The 21,906-nt window shown below is 44.1% G+C and overlaps 1 protein-coding gene across 1 annotated transcript in view; it reads left to right on the forward strand.

The window, feature by feature from the left end:
* LOC311109122 (POU domain, class 6, transcription factor 2-like) overlaps window positions 1-21,906 on the forward strand; it is a gene marked incomplete at both ends in the record, with an annotated part of 124,661 nt that overhangs the window by 65,597 nt on the left and 37,158 nt on the right. The window lies entirely within an intron of this gene.

The raw sequence follows: 21,906 nt of genomic DNA on the forward strand, positions 1-21,906 counted from the left end.
AGTTCTCCCACTTAAAAAGATGAGAGAGGCCTGTAATTTTCATCATAGGTACACGTCAACTATGACAGACAAAATGAGAAATAAAATTCCAGAAAATCACATAGTAGGATTTTTAATGAATTTATTTGCAAATTATGGTGGAAAATAAGTATTTGGTCAATAACAAAAGTTTCTCAATACTTTGTTATATACCCTTTGTTGGCAATGACACAGGTCAAACGTTTTCTGTAAGGTTTTCACACACTGTTGCTGGTATTTTGGCCCATTCCTCCATGCAGATCTCCTCTAGAGCAGTGATGTTTTGGGGCTGTCGCTGGGCAACACGGACTTTCAACTCCCTCCAAAGATTTTCTATGGGGTTGAGATCTGGAGACTGGCTAGGCCACTCCAGGACCTTGAAATGCTTCTTACGAAGCCACTCCTTCGTTGCCCGGGCGGTGTGTTTGGGATCATTGTCATGCTGAAAGTCCCAGCCACGTTTCATCTTCAATGCCCTTGCTGATGGAAGGAGGTTTTCACTCCAAATCTCACGATACATGGCCCCATTCATTCTTTCCTTTACACGGATCCGTCGTCCTGGTCCCTTTGCAGAGAAACAGCCCCAAAGCATGATGTTTCCACCCCCATGCTTCACAGTAGGTATGGTGCAACTCAGCATTCTTTGTCCTCCAATCACGATGAGTTGAGTTTTTACCTAAAAGTTCTATTTTGGTTTAATCTGACCATATGACATTCTCCCAATCCTCTTCTGGATCATCCAAATGCACTCTAGCAAACTTCAGACGGGCCTGGAAATGTACTGGCTTAAGCAGGGGGACACGTCTTTCACTGCAGGATTTGAGTCCCTGGCGGCGTAGTGTGTTACTGATGGTAGGCTTTGTTACTTTGGTCCCAGCTCTCTGCAGGTCATTCACTAGGTCCCCCCGTGTGGTTCTGGGATTTTTGCTCACCATTCTTGTGATCATTTTGACCCCACGGGGTGAGAACTTGCGTGGATCCCCAGATCGAGGGAGATTATCAGTGGTCTTGTATGTCTTCCATTTCCTAATAATTGCTCCCACAGTTGATTTCTTCAAACCAAGCTGCTTACCTATTGCAGATTCAGTCTTCCCAGCCTGGTGCAGGTCTACAATTTTGTTTCTGGTGTCCTTTGACAGCTCTTTGGTCTTGGCCATAGTGGAGTTTGGAGTGTGACTGTTTGAGGTTGTGGACAGGTGTCTTTTATACTGATAACAAGTTCAAACAGGTGCCATTAATACAGGTAACGAGTGGAGGACAGAGGAGCCTCTTAAAGAAGAAGTTACAGGTCTGTGAGAGCCAGAAATCTTGCTTGTTTGTAGGTGACCAAATACTTATTTTCCACCATCATTTGCAAATAAATTCATTAAAAATCCTACAATGTGATTTTCTGGATTTTTTTTTCTCTATTTGTCTGTCATAGTTGACGTGTACCTATGATGAAAATTACAGGCCTCTCTCATCTTTTTAAGTGGGAGAACTTGCACAATTGGTGGCTGACTAAATACTTTTTTTCCCCACTGTAAATAGACCACCCTGGAGGGAGGCCGAAGAGGCCATCATTAAGATATTGCCTCGTCCAATGGTATTAAGGCTGATGTGAGAGGGAGGCAGGCAGGCTGGGTGTAAAAGGTTTAATCTCTCTCAGGGTCAGTGCTGGGGTTGTCACTGAGGGCGTTGCTATGTCACCCGGTGAGGGTCCCTCCAAGGACAGTTCTTGTGTGCGTCCCAAATGGCACCCTATTCCCTTCATAGTGCACTACTTTTGACCAGGGTGCACTACGTAGGGAATAGGGTTCCATTTGGGACACAACCCCTCTCTGCTGAGAGCAGTCCTGCCCAGGTCTCGGCACACTCTCAAGTCTGCAATAGGATTTGGGCCCCTCCAACCATCTGCACCCTCCACCCTCAAAACCCAGGTCAATGATTACATTTTCAGTTAAGAGTCACTGAGCATCACTTTGGTTAATCAATAGAGGCTTCCATTCGGGGAGAGCCCCACTCTGTAACCCCCTGAGCGTGTGGGTGCGTGCTACATTAAACCTTTCCTCAGAGAATTCTAAACCATAATTGTCCGAGTACATTTTCATTATGTATTTTGCATTATTGCTTTGGCCATGTGGGACTAAAATACAAAATTGTTGTATTGGGAATCTATACAGCCAAGGCATGCCATAATTAGTCCTCACACTAGGTTATAGGGCTCTGATCAAAAGTAGTGCACTACATAGGGAATAGTGTGCCATTTGGGACGCACAGTAGAACAGATTACAGCCCTTTATTGGTCTCCTGTTATTCACACACACAAGACCACTCAGCCATTCAACCATTTGTTTTAAGAACCAGAGGGAGTGTCAGATAGACAAACAGTCATTAGGATACTATTACTCTCCTAATTGTCCCCCACTGGGAGACGATGCTCACATTGCACCTGTTACAATAGAACCAACAGTCCGAGCAAGTCTTTGTATGTAGAGAAACAAACTCTAATCTCAACATTAGAGTGGATGAAGAGAAACAATCCTGCTGTTTTACTGTTACTCCCTTCTTGTTTCAGTAGAGTAGCAGCCTGGGTTACTGGCGGACTCTCCACAGTTTAACACAACGAGAGGTTCACTCTGCACCACAGTAGCCGGCCCTACAGCACTACCACCTCCTGTCTCCCATCCCACTCCAGCGTGCTGACTTCCAGTTGCTCACAGAGGGGGCCTCAACCTCCCTCCAAAGTGATGACAAATAGACGGGGAGAGAGAATATGAAATTTGCTTAAGTGTGTTAATGGCCTGATTGCTGGATCCGGGCTGGATTTGCTGGAAGTTGATTGAATAGAGGTGCAGGTTTTCTCCACACCCGGCAGAGCTCAGGGATTTGACGGCGCTCGCCAAGTCTGTTACACCAGAATTGATCTTAATTAGATCTGAAAGACCTGCCACAGCAGAATGGTCGCAGCGATTAAAATGAAAAACAGGAGAAATTACTGATCAAATTAATCATAATGTCGGGCTACAGCTGTAGGTCTGGTGTAATTTGCCACTCCACTGAGTTACATCGGCCCCGGCAGGGAGAGGCAGAGGAGGGAGAGAGAGGCTGCTACATACTGATCCGTGGCAGTGGGAGGCTTAGGCCAGCCCATCAACTCTCTCTAATTCCATTCGCTGAGCCCGGGCCCTCGTGACCCCTGTGCGTCATTCAGTGGAACTAACACACTCACAGGCACACACACGCACACACACTGACAAAGGTTTGCACGCACACACACAGACGCGCACACACACACATTCTCCCATATGTTATCACTCTCTTCCACTCTTTCATTTCTGTTTTATTTGTTTCTTTTTCTGAGTTCTCACATGTCCTATCTCCACTTTCCTGTTTTTCTATAGAAACAAAAATGTAGAATGTCTCTTAACACAAACTGTCTGGTTGGTTAGGTACAATACTCAGTCTGCCTGAACCTTATTTGCTGTTTGTTGTGTGAACAACATCTTCCAGAGGCTCATGAACAGTATCATGTATTCTCCAGCCCTACAGTACCTCTTGTCTTGGTCTGGGCTGTCCTGTCACACGTTGTGTGTATGTGTGTGTGTGTGTGTGTGTGTGTGTGTTCACTTATAGCCCTTGACCTTGGCACAGTGTCTAGTTCTGTGGTTTCAGGGCTTACAGTATGTCCTGTCTCCATCCTCTATCCCTCCTTCAGCTTCCTGCAGTCTGTCTGGCCTCCCCCCTGCGGTCCTCAGCTTTCCTCTCCTCCGTCCCTGTGCTCCACACTGGGCCTGTCCACTCTACTCCATCCCACAGACTCGCTGGGGTAATTACTGCCCAGAGCCCTGCTCTCTCTCTCTCCCTCCCTTTCTCCATCCCTCCCTCCTGTTCCAGCACTCCACAATTGACCACCAAAACGTCTGCAGACATCTCTTTCTCTCGCTCTCTCTCTCCTTCCTTCTCTTCCCCAGTGGACGCCGACATCACAGGACCGTGGGGCATCAGACCCACAAGTGCTGCAATTACCTGAGCCCTTTCTCTCTCTCCTATCCTTTTCTCTTTCTTCCTCTTCCTCTCTGACTCCCTTTTGGCTCCCTCAGTAGTCCCTGGCAATCAGGCTTCATTAGAGCCCTCTCGTGAAAACCCATCGTCACCAAGGTCAGCCCCTGCCCACCACAACAGGCTTTCAGGGGCCTGGCTGTCTGCACTCTCTCCATCTCTCCCACTCACTCGCTCGCTCCCTCCCTCCTTCCCTCGGTCGGTCTCCAGCCCATCTCAACTGCTTTTGTCTCCAGCTGACGCCCCTTCAAAACACCTTTGTCACTGTCTTCCGCTGCAGCACATTTTTGCCTATGTCAACCACTGTTAGAATCAGCACCATTCAATTTGCCTCATTCCTCTTTTTTGTGTGTTATAAATCGCTCTTGCATGTCGATTAATTCATATCAAACAAATCAAATTGTATTTGCCACATGCGCCGAATACAACAGGTGTAGACATTACCGTGAAATGCTTACTTACAGCCCTTAACCAATAATGCATTTATTTGTTTTATAAAAAAGTAAAATAAAACAACAACAACAAAAAAGTGTTGAGAAAAAAAGAGCAGAAGTAAAATAAAATAACAGTAGGGAGGCTATATACAGGGGGGTACCGGTGCAGAGTCAATGTGCAGGGGCACCGGCTAGTTGAGGTAATATGTACCTGTGGGTAGAGTTAAAGTGACTATGCATAAATAATTAACAGAGTAGCAGCAGCGTAAAAAGATGGGGTGGGGGTGGGGGGGCAGTGCAAATAGTCCGGGTAGCCATGATTAGCTATTCAGGAGTCTTATGGCTTGGGGGTAGAAGCTGTTGAGAAGCCTTTTGGACCTAGCTTGGCGCTCCGGTACCGCTTGCCATGCGGTAGCAGAGAGAACAGTCTATGACTAGGGTGGCTGGAGTCTTTGACAATTTTTAGGCCCTTCCTCTGACACCGCCTGGTATAGAGGTCCTGGATGGCAGGAAGCTTGGCCCCAGTGATGGGCCGTACGCACTACCCTCTGTAGTGCCTTGCAGTCGTAGGCAGAGCAGTTGCCATACCAGGCGGTGATGCAACCAGTCAGGATGCTCTCGATGGTGCAGCTGTAGAACTTTTTGAGGATCTGAGGACCCATGCCAAATCTTTTGATTCATTTTCCAGATCAGGTACCCACCTGCTTAATTTACTCATGCAGCCCCTGATAATTCCACAGTGTTTTAAATCTAAATTAAGATGACATTCCCATAGCATTCTAAATGTACCCATGATTTCCATGCCCAATTAGTGTGATAGTATCAAATCTAACAAGTCTATGAAATTGTCCATTACCGCTCAGAAAGTTCATGAGAAAATCTAATGTTCTTTAGTGAACAAAAATACAGTGTTAGAGGTGAATAAAAAAAATTCATAGGCCTAATACAAACGCCACAGATCTATGGTCATATCGCAGTAACTACTACTGAATTAAAATACAGCATCTTTTTTTCATAAAGCACTGGATTCAATTCATTTGTGTTCTTTAAAAAAAGTGTGTAAATGAGCAGCTGGGGACAGATGTCTTATGTGTTGTGCCGTCACTGCTGTCTAGTGCTTGCAGTGAGGCCTTGTCGGTAGTCAGGCTCCTCAGCAGCTCAAGCTGGGAGGGGGTGGAGGGAGGGGGTCTCATTAATGCACAGGAGATCTGGCTCTTAAGAAGGCAGAACATTTCCTTACATAACGACCTGTTGACTGAAGCAGAAAATAAGTCTGTTGCCCATCAATAGACAGCGGCACATTTCTCATATGAATATTTATACAGCAGCATAGGTGGAGACAGATGAGGGAAGCAGTCTGACCATGACAGCACTACTGCTATTATTTACTTCAAATGAGAGGGATTAGGCCAAAGAAATCTTCAGACTCAGGGCCAAATATATTTTTATTTACTATATTTCCACTCAAGCCCATGGACAATTCCTGCACATTTTTGTATTGGGGATGTAACAAGCAGGTTTCCTCTCTAAACTGTACTCTGTTGCTGTGAGGCTCTGCAGAGCCATACTTACCTATTTCCTACTTTCTGTCTGTGTTTTGGCACTTGTTCCTCTTCTCCAGCCTTCCTCTCCCACTGGGCAGGCACAGAGCTGAGGAGAAGAGAGGCGGTAACCAACCCCGAACAGACGCCTAGTAGTGAGACTTGGTGCCCCGATCAGCCCACACTCACACTGGGGGCGACACGCATTAGATGCCCACAGGGGAGCCTTGGGGTTGGGAAGGCAAGCCAAGGCTCACTTAACAGTGGATACGGAATAGGGTTTCTTAAATTATGAGGCTAAGCCGTGACATTGAGTTTCCCCCTCCTCCTCCTCCTCCTCCTACTCCAGTGTGCTCCCAGACACAAGCTGCTGTCTAAGTGCTCCACTCCACTGAGGAGGCCAGTCCCCCTGCGGGGCACGATTTTCTTGCCTGTAATTTCTGATGCCCATTAGTGACCACAAGGAAAACAGCCACTCCGCACAGCAGCACTGACCTGCACCGCAAAAAGCATCCTCTTTTAATGCAATGTTATTGCTTTACTCTCACAGACCAAGTCAAAAGTCCCCATTTCTGGTCAGAGCAAAATATGACCAGATAATGTGTTATTTGCATTATATGTTGGGCATAGATGATCTAGTCAGGGCTAAATAGGGTCACTTGATAGCTGCACTCTAAATGCTGATACACCATTGGAATAAAGGAAATAGAAGTGTAGGCTCCTATTCATCCAGGTGGGGGATCTTCAGCCCCATTTGATTAGCAGAGTGAAACTGATATTGATGCTTCAGTGAATGGACCACAATACAAAACCGATTGATTTAGTTAAATTAGCAGCTTCTCAAAGAGGACGGCCTCGGGAGTTAAACAAGCAGATTATCAATACACAAAGTCTGTAAATGTCATCAATTTATCTCACCACTTAATGCTGAGATAGCGTGTGTGTGCGTGCGTGTATGTGTGTGCACGTGTGTGTGCTTGCATGTGTGTTTGCGTGCGCAAATGTGTGTGCGCGAGTGTGTGTGTGAGCGGTGGGGTTAATCGATCATGGGTGACCACGTCTCGGCCACAGAGCCCCTCTCTTGTGATTAACCTCTGGAGTCAATGACACATGACAGGCCTCCCCTTCAACCTCCCCCATTTCTCTTCACTATAGGCCGTATTTTTGGACACCACAGTGAAGAGTAATCATTTACCTTTGTTGTGTTTATAAGGCCGGAGCACGGATGACCCTTTCTAAATTGAATTAAGGACATGGAAAGATCACTGGTCATTGATTAGGAGGATATTAAAGTCATTCAAATGCTATATTTATATGTCAAACAACAGCAACGTGAAAAGAGATGGCATTTCCCCTCAAATAAAAAAAATGAGTTTTTGTGATATTTTGTTTAGGTGATTGTTGTTCCTTGACCTTTTTAACTGAAATTGTTTAACGCACACCCCAAATAATTGAATCAATCTCTTGGGGTAGATTGCTGGACACAGGTTAAACCTGGTCCTAGACTGGAAAGCACTTCCTATGAAGAATCTCTATTGAGCACACTTTTTAGTCTAGGACTATACTTAATCTGTGTCTGAGAAACCAGCCCCTAATTATATATCATGTGATACTCTGATTTTGTTATTCTGTGCATGTTTCATCTGATGTTTCATTTTTCACTTACTACTGTAGTAAACTGAGAAGCACCACAGACCAGGAATGCAATACATCCACTTCACACTCAGCCAGAGTAATACTCTCTCTGCTATTTTTACATCTACAGCAGGAGAGGAAAGGTTGCTTAAAAAAACGGCATGTTTCTCAACTTTACAACTGTATGCAAATAACTGCACCAAATATGTCACTTCATAAAATCGCAATGGTCAGCTCTTTTCCACGAATGGTACTTCATCACATAGCCAGTTGACGTAAATTTAACACATCCGAAAAAAGTCAAATATTATGGATTATTAAGCAGAGAGAAATGAGAAGAAAAGGGATGTTATAAGGGAGCTTTTTTAGCCACACAGTCGGTGGCCCCTCTGACCAGAGAAAATGTACTGTTCTGCTGATGGATGACAATAGAACCCATCGTGAACTCCCAAGCCCCACAATTATCAACGAATGGGCGAGAACAGATTTTATGTAATGATTCAAGCCGCTGTTAATTTCACATGAAGCTAATGAGCGAGAGGATTGACGGCTACTATCCTGCACTCAATCATGCCTTTATAGTTAGCCTGAACATTTTCACGACTCTGCCCTTCCTTCATTAGCATTTTGCCTCATTAAATTCATTAAATATGGCCATTCTCCCAACACTAAGGATGTCTATTTCCTAGAAGTAATGCATTTTATTTTATCAGCCCCCACTCCCCTTTGTTAACTAGCTGTCAGACTGCTGGGCTATGATGACATCACTCCATTAGCACGCACCCCTCCCACCCGTCTCTGGTCCACTGCCATTAGAATGGTTTGAATGGTTACTGATGTGCTGGTGTTGTGTTGTCATGGCGTTTTCTGTCCCTGATGTTCTTTATGCCTTTCTCTTCCCTCATCATCAATGTTCAATGTCCTTTCGAATGTTGATTTGTGACAATGGCCCATAAGTAGAGTGGTAACAGAGGTCCATCGGTGGCCCAGACGACGCTCTGAGGACCCAGAGTGGAGGAGCAGTGTGTGAGGCTGCCCAGCCATTCCAGCCAACCCTGGGACTAGAGGTGTTTGGGAGGGCCTAATGGCATTTTGATGTACATGAGCCCAGTAGCGGATGTGAGGGCAAGGAGGAGCCGGGAAGGGAGCTGTTTGGAGAAGCTAGGCTGAGCAGAGGACTGGCAAGGCACTGACAGACAGAGAGCGTGTTTTCTCATGTCACAGCTGATTACATTCACTCAGGAGTGCGAATAGAAGAGAGGGATGGAGGGATGTGAGAGGTGGGGCCGAGAAAGGGAAACGTATGTGTTTTTCCTCCTGAGATAGACGCTCGTTCCTCTCATCCAGAAGCAATAACCCTATTTATTGTTAATTTTCTCTGTTTGGTTCACTTTGCCACACTTTTGGCTGAGTGATAACGAGCATGACAGGAGAACTTAAGATGGAGGGCCACTTTGACAGATGGGCTTCTTGCATCTGGCTACATTCAAAAGCATTACTTTGCCAGACTTCCTTTTACTGCTATCATCCCTATATCCATGTGAGGACCCTCTCAGGCAAGCTGAAGTACATTCTGTTCCATACTGGTCAGATATACTGTGCCCTCATGTACAAAATCCTTTGTCCATTACACATGCTGTGTATCTAGGTCCACTGGAGGAAGTATTTTCATCCTACAGTAATTGTCTACTCTTAGCTAAATGCTTTCTAATAAGCGCCTTCTAAGGAGCCGAGAGAACAATTATGGATGTTGTTCAAAGCATTAGTAATGGTAGAACACTCTGTTTTCCTTTGACAATACAAAAAAACAAGTGATTCGCTTAAAAACAGGCACATAAGAAGAGCCAGCCTAGAATAAACTCAAGTTAGTTTGAGTCACATTTCCAGGGGTCTCTCCACGCTCACAGAGAGACCATTTTTATCCTATTCCAGAGATTGCACAGGTTACTGCACCGGTGACCCTCATGGTCAACGGGTTACTGCACCGGGTGACACTAATGGTCAACAGTGACCGAAACAGAGTTTACATTTACTGTTTTATCAAAGAATGATATCTACCTTGAATCAAGGACCTCTTTTTGTACCTACTGACCCCATGTCCTGTACAGTATGTATTAAGTTAGGGTGATGAATAATGCTTATGGGGAGTGATGGCAAGTAGATCTGTGGCTTGTGGTCCTGTGATGATGACATACTGTATGTTTCAGACTGGTGTTTCAATATAATAATATAATATAATAATATTCTACAGTGCACCTAACTTTACATCACACAGCACCAGCAGATACAATACTCACTGGTGACTCCAGAATATGTATTTATCCAATTATTTCATGTCATTATCAGATTCCTGGGGCTCCTGTTTGTGTGTTATTGGCACGATTCAGCCCTAGCGATCGGGTAGTGAGATCCATGGCACTAAGACTCCTATTCACCACCCTATTGACGGGGGAATTAAAAAGCCGGAACACAATGGAGGCCCTGCAAACAGGAAGATCACTGTTTATCTCCTGCAACACATGCAATCAACACAAATGCTGGGCCACGTCTGTCATGTTCTGCCTCCCGTAGCACTGTTGAGAGGAGGCACTGTGGCGGAAAATCACCTGTTTAGACGTCAAACACTGCTATCCCCCCTTCTTATACCTACAGTGAGGGACAAAAGTATTTGATCCCCTGCTGATTTTGTACGTTTGCCCACTGACAAAGACATGATCAGTCTATAATTTGAATGGTAGGTTTATTTGAACAGTGAGAGATAGAATAACAACAACAAAATCCAGAAAAACGCATGTCAAAAATGTTATAAATTGATTTGCATTTTAATGAGGGAAATAAGTATTTGACCCCTCTACAAAACATGACTTAGTACTTGGTGGCAAAACCCTTGTTGGCAATTACATTTACATTTACATTTACGTCATTTAGCAGACGCTCTTATCCAGAGCGACTTACAAATTGGTGCATTCACCCTATAGCCAGTGGGATAACCACTTTTTTTTTTTAGGGGGGGGGGGGGGGGGTAGAAGGATTACTTTATCCTATCCCAGGTATTCCTTAAAGAGGTGGGGTTTCAAATGTCTCCGGAAGGTGGTGAGTGACTCCGCTGTCCTGGCGTCGTGAGGGAGCTTGTTCCACCATTGGGGTGCCAGAGCAGCGAACAGTTTTGACTGGGCTGAGCGGGAACTATGCTTCCGCAGAGGAAGGGGAGCCAGCAGGCCAGAGGTGGATGAACGCAATGCCCTCGTTTGGGTGTAGGGACTGATCAGAGCCTGAAGGTACGGAGGTGCCGTTCCCCTCACAGCTCCATAGGCAAGCACCAAGGTCTTGTAACAGATGCGAGCTTCAACTGGAAGCCAGTGGAGTGTGTTGAGGAGCGGGGTGACGTGAGAGAACTTGGGAAGGTTGAACACCAGACGGACTGCGGCATTCTGGATGAGTTGTAGGGGTTTAATGGCACAGGCAGGGAGCCCAGCCAACAGCGAGTTGCAGTAATCCAGACGGGAGATGACAAGTGCCTGGATTAGGACCTGTGCCACTTCCTGTGTAACGCAGGGTCGTACTCTTCGAATGTTGTAGAGCATGAACCTGCAGGATCGGGTCACCGCCTTGATGTTAGCGGAGAACGACAGGGTGTTGTCCAGGGTCACGCCAAGGCTCTTCGCACTCTGGGAGGAGGACACAACGGAGTTGTCAACTGTGATGGCGAGATCATGGAACGGGCAGTCCTTCCCCGGGAGGAAGAGCAGCTCCGTCTTGCCAAGGTTCAGCTTGAGGTGGTGATCCGTCATCCATACTGATATGTCTGCCAGACATGCAGAGATGCGATTCGCCACCTGGTTATCAGAAGGGGGAAAGGAGAAGATTAGTTGTGTATCGTCAGCGTAGCAATGATAGGAGAGGCCATGTGAGGATATGACAGAGCCAAGTGACTTGGTGTATAGCGAGAATAGGAGAGGGCCTAGAACTGAGCCCTGGGGGACACCAGTGGTGAGAGCACGTGGTGCGGAGACAGCTTCTCGCCACGCCACTTGGTAGGAGCGACCGGTCAGGTAGGACGCAATCCAAGAGTGAGCCGCGCCGGAGATGCCCAGCTCGGAGAGGGTGGAGAGCAGTGGCGGCTCCTGAAAAAATTCTCAGGAGGGGCAATTTTTCTGATGATTTAGGTGACCTACACACATTTTTAAAAAGATATGTCCAGCAACAACATGAAGACAGGGGCAGCATATAAGTCAATACCAGAAGCATTTATTGACTGATCTCAAAAGTGTTGGCTTACAAAAGCAAAATAAGTTATCACAGTAAAAATAATCAAGGGTGTTCTTTCACATTCCTCAACACTGCATAAACAATATGTATGGCTTTGTAAAAATGAACAACCATATTCTGGCCAATTGTATAGATTTGTAAATATGAACAACCATATTCTGGCCAATTGTATAGATTTGTAAAAATGAACATGAACAGATTTTTTATTTTTTTGAATGGCAGTACCTTTCAAACATGTCTGCTTGCAGTAAGGTAGCACTCACAAGGTGGCCAGAGAAAGATAACCTTTCTTTGGTGTGATCCAGGATGGTGTTGCAGACCTCTTCAGACAGCCTCTGCTTCTCCTCTTCTCTCAAAGCTGTTCTGGGTCTTTTGGCTCCTGTTGCTTCTTGCAGCTGCTGTTGAGAGGAGTCCCTGAAGGCAAACAGACCAATGTGTTTGTTGGCTTTGTACAGTATTGTTGTCTATGTGATGCACAGGTATATGCAATGTATCCATGTATAGTACAAATACTTCAGTTCCACTTAAAATGGGCAGGGATGCATAAAGTCTTTAGTGTTTAAGTTAGCCTTTGTGTCTCACATAGCCTGGATGTTCAGCACAGTATACAGTGGTGCTCATAAGCTTATGATCCCATGCTAAAGTTGACTAAAAAGAGGAATAAAAAAGAAAAGAAAATTGGTGTCCTTAAAGGTTGGATTTTCCAACTTTTTTAATTAAGTCATTAAGATCAATTTCCAAAAGATGATTTTTTTATTTTTTTATTCCTCTTTTTAGTCAGCTTTAGAATGTGTTCATACACTTATGAGCACCACTGTACAGTACACATAGTATATAAAATAAGATAGATTACACCACTGGCCATATATAATGACAATAATGTAATTTCAAACACAAATGCAGTCTCCTTTCATGCATACATTTTCAAATAAAGCTCTGCTTTGAGAAAGATCGAATGATATTGTTTAATCTTTATCTTACCTTATGGCCTGCACACTGCTTGCGAAGCTGTCGAGGGCACGTTTGATAAAGACAGCATCGATGTCCTTATTCTGTAGCTTCTGGTACGGTGGGCTGGTCAAATGAACCCAATGAACCCGTCCGGATGGCTTCAAAACATTCTATGAGGTCGTCTCGATTCTCGTAGACAGTGTTCACGACTCTGCTGTTGCTAACCTCATCGTTGTGGCGGCGGACAGCTAGCCTGTATCCCTCATCCAGTTGAGTGGCAATATTCACTCTCACCAAAGCAGACAATCTCAAACAGCTATCAATGTGGGTCTTTGACAGCTCATTTTTCTTAATCTTTTCTGAAAGATGGTGCATGTCGGTTACACCAGTCGCTGTCCAAGCGTTGCTGTCTGCCGTTCATGGTTACGTTACGTTACGTATGACGAAAGCGAGTAAGTGCAAGCCCTCAGACACCCATAGAGAATGTATTGAAAGCTCCGAAATTTGAAAAAAAAATATTTTACATTAGAGGCTATGAGAGACTTCTGGGCGATTTTCAACCTGACTGAAATCGCCCCAAAACGGGCGGGGACATTTGAAGCACGACTTTAGCCTGATTGGACATTTAGTGGCTGGCAGATCAGACGTGAACACTGAACTACTGTTGCCATGATATAATTGATTAGAAAAAAAATCCCTTCCTTTTCCCGTTTGGCAGTGCGTCGCCCATATCGCCCTATTGAACACACCGCCCATGGTGGAGAGGAGGATCTGATGGTTCACAGTATCAAAGGCAGCAGACAGGTCTAGAAGGACAAGAGCAGAGGAGAGAGAGTTAGCTTTAGCAGTGCGGAGAGCCTCCGTGACACAGAGAAGAGCAGTCTCAGTTGAATGACCAGTCCTGAAACCTGACTGGTTTGGATCAAGAAGGTCATTCTGAGAGAGATAGCAAGAGAGTTGGCTAAAGACGGCACGCTCAATAGTTTTGGAAAGAAAAGAAAGAAGGGATACTGGTCTGTAGTTGTTGACATCAGAGGGATCGAGTGTTGGTTTTTTGAGAAGGGGTGCAACTCTCGCTCTCTTGAAGACGGAAGGGACATAGCCAGCGGTCAAGGATGAGTTGATCAGCGAGGTGAGGTAGGGGAGAAGGTCACCGGAGATGGTCTGGAGAAGAGAGGAGGGGATGGGGTCAAGCGGGCAGGTTGTTGGGCGGCCTGCAGTCACAAGTCGCGAGATTTTATCTGGAGAGAGAGGGGAGAAAGAAGTCAAAGCATAGGGTAGGGCAGTGTGAGCAGGACCAGCAGTGTCATTAGACTTAACAAACGAGGATCGGATGTCGTCAACCTTCTTTTCAAAGTGGTTGACGAAGTCATCCACAGAGAGGGAGGGGGGGGGGGGGGGGGGGAGGATTCAGCACGGAGGAGAATGTGGCAAAGAGCTATCAAAGAGGAATCAAAGAGGTCAGACGTTTCTTGTAGATGGCCACCAGGTTTGCACACATCTCAGGAGGGATTTTGTCCCACTCCTCTTTGCAGATCTTCTCCAAGTCATTAAGGTTTCGAGCCTGACGTTTGGCAACTCGAACCTTCAGCTCCCTCCACAGATTTTCTATGGGATTAAGGTCTGGAGACTGGCTAGGCCACTCCAGGACCTTAATGTGCTTCTTCTTGAGCCACTCCTTTGTTGCCTTGGGCGTGTGTTTTGGGTCATTGTCATGCTGGAATACCCATCCACGACCCATTTTCAATGCCCTGGCTGAGGGAAGGAGGTTCTCACCCAAGATTTGACAGTACATGGCGCCGTCCATCGTCCCTTTGATGTGGTGAAGTTGTCCTGTCCCCTTAGCAGAAAAACACCCCCAAAGCATAATGTTTCCACCTCCATGTTTGACGGTGGGGATGGTGTTCTTGGGGTAATAGGCAGCATTCCTCCTCCTCCAAACACGGCGAGTTGAGTTGATGCCAAAGAGCTCGATTTAGGTCTCATCTGACCACAACACTTTCACCCAGTTCTCCTTTGAGTCATTCAGATGTTCATTGGCAAGCTTCAGACTGGCCTGTATATGTGCTTTCTTGAGCAGGGGGACCTTGCGGGCGCTGCAGGATTTCAGTACTTCACGGCGTAGTGCGTTACCAATTGTTTTCTTGGTGACTATGGTCCCAGCTGCCTTGAGATCATTGACAAGATCCTCCCGTGTAGTTCTGGACTGATTCCTCACCGTTCTCATGATCATTGCAACTCCACGAGGTGAGATCTTGCATGGAGCCCCAGGCCGAGGGAGATTGACAGTTATTTTGTATTTCTTCCATTTGCGAATAATCGCACAAACTGTTGTCACCTTCTCACCAAGCTGCTTGGCGATGGTCTTGTAGCCCATTCCAGCCTTGTGTAGGTCTACAATCTTGTCCCTGACATCCTTGGGGAGCTCTTTGGTCTTGGCCATGGTGGAGAGTTTGGAATCTGATTGATTGATTGCTTCTGTGGACAGGTGTCTTTTATACAGGTAACAAGCTGAGATTAGGAGCACTCCCTTTAAGAGTGTGCTCCTAATCTCAGCTCGTTACCTGTATAAAAGACACCTGGGAGACAGAAATCTTTCTGATTGAGAGGGGGTCAAATACTTATTTCCCTCATTAAAATGCAAATCAATTTATAACATTTTTGACATGCGTTTTTCTGGATTTTTTTGTTGTGATTCTGTCTCTCACTGTTCAAATAAACCTACCATTAAAATTATAGACTGATAATTTCTTTGTCAGTGGGCAAACGTACAAAATCAGCAGGGGACCAAATACTTTTTTCCCTCACTGTAGCTCTCCCTCACACTGCTATCCATATTACCCAATAAAAGACCCTAGGATAGAGCCCAGTCGATTCTCTCTTTTTACCTGGATTTACCGGAATAATAGCCTCCGAATAGCAGAGGAATAGCAAACACAATGATACTACCACCAACATATTCAGTTGGGCACGTATAGCTACACAAGGATAAAGCACCTAAGTATCAACGCACCATAGTATCACACACACACGCACACACTCACACACTCACACACTGCCAACGACACCAACTACATCCGCAAGTCAAGTGTCTCTGTCAGAGCTGATACCATTATCTGTTTACTGATCCAGACCTCTCCAACTCCACATGAGGCCAGGCTCTGATCTGCTCTGCTAGCTGTAGTGTAGACACCCCTCTCTACATCCTCCTCCACTCCACTGTGCCTCTATCGGGCTAGCACATCACCCCGTGGTATGACCAAATCCACATCATCAACCCAGTTAAATAAGGAAATCCCCTTTATCAGACCAGCGCATCACTTGACATAACCAAATCACCTAAGGGCATGATGTTTAACCGATCATAACCAAATCCTCTCTGCCTCACCTGGACTCCACCATTGTATCACCTCTCACTCATACAAATCCTCTCCCCCTCAGCAGAGAGCAGAGGGAGAGGAGAGAGAGCGGCTCCACTCAGAAATGAAGGGAGGATTATCTGTTAATGCAATCCCTGACTGACTGATATCACCAGCCGACCCTTCCTGCCACTTTTGCAACGATACATGTATTTATTTGAAGATTTGGCCCGGATAAGGCCCTCTCAAATCCATCACCGTTCCTCCAGCAGGATGGTCATAAAACAGGATGAGGTGGTCTGGCTGGCTCTCTCCATCCCCCCACCAGGACAGATATAGAGGCAAACCTGGCTCCTCGTCACACTCATCCTTTGTTTCTGTCATATATGGAAACATGCATCTAAAACATTTCACAATGTGAACATATTGCATCAAAGGAGAGAGAAATGTATATCTCAATCTCACTATTACAGTAATAGCAGGCTAAACCCTTATTAGCATAGTGACACTACAAGCTTTGCCATAGAGAAGAGTTTAAACACACACTACCATTTTGTCTAGATACCAATCCCACTCCAAATACTTTTTGGCACGATGGAAACTTGCCATTCCATGGGTCAGCCGGGTTTAATTTTTTTATTGTTTGTGTTTCACCCCTGATTCCATGAGCTGTCAAAAAAACAAACTATTGCTATCTCTATTGATATCAACTTCAATCTGATCTAAAATGAATAAGATACGTTTAGAAGGTTAGAAGTCAGTATATAATCGCAAAAATGTATATTCAAAATGACACGAGTCCTTCAGGGCATCCATTTCACAGGTGAGTGACATGTTTTCAAAACGATTACTGTATGGCAAGTAATGAAATACATGCTTCCTCTTCTGTTCTGTTTCTCTGACCTTTACAATAATACTATCCTGACTAGAGCAAATTATTTGTAAGTTACGAGCCTCCCCTTATGGAAAAACCACATGATTTCACATGCGGAAACTCACATGATTTTACATGTAAATTGTCCACATTTTGCACATGTAAAATTGTATTTCACATGTGAAATCATGTGAAACCATGTGGTTTTGGAACACTTCACATATGATGATATTTCACATGGATATTTTTCACATGACATTTCACAGGGGATGCCCTGCAAACAAAAACTCAGTGTTTTCAACTTACATACTTTACATACATGACTACATTGTGTATGTTTATTTATACAGTAATTATTATTCAACATGTCCTCACCTGGGATTTGAACACGGCATTCCGATCTTCCTGCTACGCCACCATGTCTGTGTCAATAACAGATTTCACCTGTATTCCTACATTTTGGACCTCAAAGTAAATCTCAGTTTTGTTAAAAATACACTCAAGAAAAACTATTTTATTTATCATAGTGATTCAGGAGTATCATTCAAACAGAATAATATGACCCACCAATATTAGACAACTATACAGAAAACCCCTCAAATTGTTGAAATAAGTAAATTAAATTAATGATGAGAGAATAGTCAGATTAACTGATAACTAAAATAGCAGTGCAGATGGCACTCTTTTGCTAAGTGCAGAGATGTATTATAGGTAATGAATCTTTAGGGGACTTCTGAAACTGCTGAAGACTTTGTGGCGCAGCAGAAATGTCAGCGTATCCCAAATTCAGAGGTTGTGAGTTCAAATCCCAGGTGGGGTCATCTTGAAAAGTCAGCACTAAATGATCATGTCAAATGTAATTATATTGATTAAAGATGTTTACACTATTTTAGCTAAACAGCGTACTACTTACCTTAAAGCCCCCATACCATTTCATGACTTCTCTTCCAAAAAAATGTGAAATAGGCGTTTTCACATGTTGAGCTGTCAAAAGAGACACATGAGGTCAGTTGTTCACATGTGAAACCATATGTTCACATGTATTACATTTAGAGTTCACATGTTAACACCACCTTTTCACATGTGAGGAGAATAACATGTTTTCACCTCACGTGAATTTCAGATTCAAATGTGAAATTTGCAGTTTCACGTGAAAAACATTCACGTGAAAATAGAATTTGCACTTTCACATGTGAAAAACATTCACATGTGAAAATCTAACTCTCACATGTGGAACAGCATTTTCACGTGAAAAAACGTTTTCACGTGTCGTTTCACTTGTTGAAATTTTACATCCCCATGTTGTCACATTTATTTCACATGAGACAATGTTTCCACATGTGCTCAATGTTTTCACATATGTAGTTTCATGTTATCACATGTTGCTTTTACATGTTGTCACATGTTAACACATTAACTTCAGTGCTACAAAGTGATCATGTGAAATTCATGTGCTTTTTTCATAAGAGCATGGAAAAACAAATAAAATTGTCAAAAGTTGACAACCCTTCTGAGATATATGGAAATTGTGTGCATATGTTTTATCATTTGGAGCTAATGATAGATGTCAAGTAGCCAATGACGAGTAAAAGCTTGAATGAGACTCTCAAATGCACATCACCTCTGTGAAAGATGAATAACTAAAATGAAAAGACATTTCTTCTTAACGTTTAAGACTGAAGTTGGTCAGAAAGACGAACGCGGCATGGGCATTTAAAGAAAATCCTGCGATTTTCGGAAGAAAAAAAACTGGATGACTTTCAGACTAGGGGACCCAATATCAATCATGGCCAATTTGAGGCCACCAACATGAAATATGATTTCATAAGACAAATGCAGTGTCATTCTTAATGTACTTAACCTTTACTGTCAATGAAAAAGTATTGATTGTTCCGTGGCATTTTTTCATCATTTGATTTCAGAAAGAGTAATAATATATGGTGGTGGGGGTACCATAAAAGATGAATGGCAACTGAATGGTCTCAGTTTAACAAAGCTCAGGTCCCCACAGAATGATTTAGGTGGTGGGCCAAAGCACCATATCTGCTTTAGTCTTCAAGATGATCGATACTTGGCGAGGTGGAGGCGCATTTTTTTTCATATAAGCTACATTTATTTTTTCTGAACACATTTCCATTTCTTGGCAATCTCCATTCTTGCAATTTTTTTAATTTAAATTCATATTTATAAGTTCGCTAGCTGGTCAAGCAAACACTGCCAAGTACTATAACAGTAAACCAATCAAAACTTGGGTACCATCTCTGGCAATCATGTTCTCTGTTACAAAGGAAGTAAACACAGCTGATGCCAGCTTGAGGTGGAAGGCAAGAGGGGGGAGCCCGGGAGTTGGAAATGGCCGCGAGTAGTGCGGAAATAGATAAAAAGTTGGTGAAGCAACAGCTGTGCTGGAATGCGAACAATATGGGTGTCAGTTCTGATGGTATGGAGCGGGAGGATGAGGGTCAAGGACCGGAATGGTCGGTAGTGGAAAGACATAGGAAGAAGAGAGATCATGATACAGAAAGCAGTGCAGTGTCTAGTAAAGAAAGCATAAAGAGGGCCAAGATAGGAGGCAAGAGTAATGATGTGTTGGAGTGGAAAGTGGTGATAGTGTTTGATGAGACCACAGGGCTTCACTTACACCCTATCCGACTAACTAATGCCATAGAGAAAGAGGTAGGTGAAGTGAAATTAGCTCAGTTCGTTGGAAATGGTAGATTGTTCATATTTTGTGGTAGCCAGGCTCAGCAAGAGAAGATTCTGAAAATGGAAAAGCTTAATGGGAAGAACATTAAAAGCCATGTCCCTGGTACTTATGCTAGATTGAGGGGAGATATCTAAGTCCATTTATTAAAGAAAATGTGAAGGGAGGAAGAGTGGTTGAGGCCAAAAGGTTGATCAGTAGGAAAAAACGTCAAAGAAGTGAAAGCCTATCAGTGCTGCTGAGGTTTGAGAAGGTTATGCCTGGGATAGTACAGATAGGATTCCTTAGTTTCAATGTCAGAGAATTTGTCCCATCCCCATTGCGGTGTTTTAAAAGCCAAAGAATGGGACATGAAGCTGTTCAATGTAAAGGAAGGAAAAGATGTGCCAAGTGTGGAGAGGAACATGATTACGGTGAATGGTAGAGCAATGTGAAGGTTAAGTGTTGTACTTGTGGGGGGAACATAGTGCAGCATTTGGTGGATGCCAGGTGCAGAGAGAGGCTAGAGAGTCTCAGAGATATAGGATCAGTCAGGATGTATCGTATGCAGAGGCTGTAGGAGAGATTGGCGGAACTACAGTGTGGAATGTTGGAGCTTCCATGGCTGCTCCTGTACTAAGTGGACCTGCTGTCGGGGCTGGTGTTTCTGCTGGTTCTGGCATGGTTTGGAGGCCTGTTCAGAAATCTTGCGCTCATGAATGTGCGGTGTCAAAGGACACTTTGATAATGAATAAAGTTGACTTCATAGCTTTTATTGGTAAGGTTATCAATACGACTCGGGTTGTGAAATGCAAAAATGCCAGGTTGAAGGTTATTGTGGAGATGGCAAAGGAGATATTGGGAGTAACAGATGTTACTGTTGAAATGGTTGTTGACATGCTGAACAATCCTAAGGGTGGAGGGTTTCAGCATGATATAGATGAAGTTTAATGTTGTAGGGAGGTTGGGGAGGGGGTTTGGGTGGAGGGGGAGGGTGTGGTAGAAATTAACAGGGATTTATTTGCTTTTTATTTTATTTTCATGGTAGTACAGAATTGGGCAGATCATGATTGATCGTACATTGCAACACAGTAGGTGGCGGCATGCACTTAAACGATTGTTTATGGACCGCCATGATCTCTGTCCAATAAACTACTATCAGGTAATGTATTTTTTGGTCATTTGTAATCTACAGTATTTAGTTACATAAACGTGATGCAATCAACGCAAGCTTTAAATGACTCCCAATTTAGCTAGCTAGCTACAATGAGTAGATTTGGTCCTCTTCATCACACATCCGACAGCAGTTTGTGAATTCACGTGAGCCTGTGTTTATATCTTAGATAGAAGCAAGCCATTGGCTGCTGCCTACACGACGTGTATGTACGGGTGTTCTGATTGGTTATAAGTTTAGCAGTTCAGCTAATTTGCCTGAGCAGACAGTGTTAAAATATACTTTTTATGAGAAAATGTGCAAGAATTGAAGGTGCTACAGTCATCATAAGTGTATTTCACTGTCATATACAAAAAATCAGCTCCTCCCTCGACAAGGATCGATCAACTTCACGTTTTTCAGGTTCGGCCCACCACCTGTGCTGTGGAGAGAAAGATTTGTGGAATTTATGCCTTTGCTGAATGATCTTTTGATAGCTTTATAGTAACTTGCCCAGAAGTATCTGAAAGATATTGCATATCCACTATTCATTGAAGTTATCTTTCTATCCATATTGTTTTTAGATGGTTATCCTTTTCTCTATGCATTTTCTATGTGCTATTAGGATTTTCAATTGTTTCACCAGGCCTCGTTGAATATTAGCCCCTCATAACATTATTGCCCACCAGCACAAGCCAGTCGCCGCTTAAGCAGTGTTTCTTTTATTTCTCTATTCTCTTCAGTAATTGGATGGTCTCCCCTGCCGGCCTGCTCTTTGATCTACTTACACAACCTAATAAGGCTCTGCTGCACTACAACCAAATCAGCAGTGCATTTTCAGGCCTAATAAGTGGTTAGCTTGATTTATATGGGTCATCTCATGCTCCTACTTGGCTGGAGCTCCACAGGCTCTGCCCACACGGAGACCTCCTTCACAAGCCCTTGGCC

Source organism: Coregonus lavaretus (assembly GCF_964263955.1).
Source record: "Coregonus lavaretus genome assembly, chromosome: 34".
Taxonomy (NCBI): domain Eukaryota; kingdom Metazoa; phylum Chordata; class Actinopteri; order Salmoniformes; family Salmonidae; genus Coregonus; species Coregonus lavaretus.